Below are 2,530 nucleotides of genomic sequence, written 5' to 3'. Positions count from 1 at the left end.
GGAGCGCGAAGGTGGCGGCGCGCGTGCGCAGCAAGAGGGCGAAGGTGGCGGCGCGCGTGCGCGGCAGGAGCGCGAAGGTGGCGGCAAGCTCAGCCGGCGTGAATGTGGGAAGCGGCGACCGTCTTTCCCTCAGCGGGCTTAAGCGCTCGCGTTGCGGTTTTTAAAAAAAGCACAGCGGGTTCCCACAAGCTCCTCCCGTGCTTGGAGCTCTCGGTTCCGGGCCTCAGGCCGACCGCAGCGTTCTCATTACGGAGCGCGCTGGCTGATGAAGGGCACCGGTAAGCGCTTTCAAGCCTGAGTGCACGAAGCCTCCTAGGGCTTCGGGCAGAGGGAATGGTGGATCGGCTTTTTCCCTCAACTCTTCCCCCAGGGTCTCTTACTCACACTGTAGCGGGGCATGGCCTTGATTTTCTGATTCCACCGCCTCTGCTTCTCCAGCTCAGATATTAATTACAAGCATGCCTTTTTAGGTGGGTTCTCGGGATCAAATTCAGGAAGGGCTTAGCTGGCAAATAAATCTTGTCCCCCGCTGCTCATCCTCGTAACTTTATGCCTATGTCAGCTGCATAAAGCCTTAACTTTATGCCTATGTCAGCTGCATAAAGCCTTAACTTTCTTCGTTGACCTTCTGGGCCCACACACTTAACCCACCGCACACTGTTTTATCTGAGATAAACTTTCCAATTTCTAGAAACCGGGTATGAACCTTTTGAAGTGGCTGTTCTGAGTTCCAAGATTTTGTGTGTGTGTGTGTGTGTGTGAAGTGATAGTTTACATCAGCTGCTGTATCCACCAAACCTTTTATTTCAGTGTCACTCATCTGCAACTTTCACTTTGGTCTCTGATCATTAACAACTGTTTGCCAATACCTTCTAAACCCTCCTGTTCTCTCTGCTGGAGCAGCTTTGCCTTTAATACAGGTAAACAGTGACAGCTGAGCAATCCTATCACCTGCGTTAACGTGCTTATTTTTTTTTTTAAACATGTAAGCCATTATTTTAATTTCTCCTTTGAACTATTCATCTATAATTCCTGGATACACAATGGATCCTTGTGAAATCAAACTGGTCCCTCCCAAGATCGTCCATACTGTCCCTGAGGGCAAAGGATCATAAACTCCAGTGGTTATTTTATAACATTGCGTTTTCAGGGATAGAGTAAGATGTTTATCTGTGGCCAAGTCTAGAGCAGCACTGCCCGCAGTGGCGTGCGTTAGAGCTGCAGTATATGTTGAGGAGGCTTTCCCCCCAGTTTCTTATTTCTGTGTTGACAAAAGGCAAACAAGAGACTCATACTTTTTGCTGCAGGGCCTTGAACTAGGCCCACATTTTGTTTCCCCGAGGTCAAGAAATTGCCTTGGATGCTCTCTTGGGCCTACCTACACTCATTGGTCCAATGGCAACCCTTGCCACATCTCCTGCACACCCCTGGAAGCCTAGGCTTTCCTTCTGGTTTGTATTTAGAAAAACCATTGCCCTTAGACATCCTTGTTCACAATCTTGTTGCAAATGACCATATTTTCCACAATTAAAGCACTGGGCATTTTGAGCTCTGAGACCAGTAGTGGCATGGTCACAGTCTTTTTCCAAAGTTGAGCCAGCCATATCTTCCACAGTTAAAGCACCATGCATTTGGAGATCTAAAACCTTTAGCTATGGCTTGCCCAGTTATTGCGGCATTTTACTCGCTGAAACCAATCTCTGTCGTCTCCTTGATCCACTCTTCTGTAGGTACTGCCCTTGCCTTTTATGGCCTAATAATGTTTTTTTCATTTTCCATATTTAAGTTTTCAAATGCCAAGGTCTCAATTAGCATTTGTCTCATATCAGGGTCAGAAATTGGTCTTGTTCACAGATGAGACCAATCTTTGGGTGGGTGGGTGGGGGGGTAACTGAAGGCCTCTCCAGAGCCTTGTATGATTTTTATAAATGACATGGACGTCTTTCCTGGCTCAACTTTCTCCCAAGCTCTTAAAAGACATTGTCCTAAGATTGTGTCTTCAAACTGAACTTGTTCTTGTACATAATCATACTGACTTCCCCCTATTATTAACCGGTCCCTCACTATATTAATTCCCCTCACTCTACTGTGCTATCCCAGATTCTCCATACCAACCATTGCAATTGAGGACTAGACTCTAGTGCAGCTGTTACCAATCCCCTCCACTCTTGGGGAATACTATTTGGAGTAGCCCAGTTATTTAGAGGTTGTTTCACATTGGGTGAGTGCATCCGGTAAGACATCCATCACTGCCTCTTTAAAATGCCTTAAGTATGTCATTTCTATAGGACGTCATCCTATTTTGTCATAACCTTGTGGATTATCGCCATTAGCAGGCCTATGCTGTGTAACTACTGGGAATGCTGTTGGTGATTTCGTGTCCAGGACTGTCTGTCTCAATGGGGTCTGTAGGTTTACTCTGTTTCATCTGAACGCCCTTCTGCTTTCCCAGTTATTTGACATGGATGCCTTTTGATATAGTTCCTTCCCCTCCATCTGGTTCTGTCATAGAGAATGAACCTATTCTCCC

Source organism: Acomys minous (assembly GCF_964271855.1).
Source record: "Acomys minous genome assembly, chromosome: 10".
Taxonomy (NCBI): Eukaryota; Metazoa; Chordata; class Mammalia; order Rodentia; family Muridae; genus Acomys; species Acomys minous.
The sequence above is the reverse complement of the archived record's forward strand: the minus strand, read 5'-3'. Positions refer to the sequence as shown.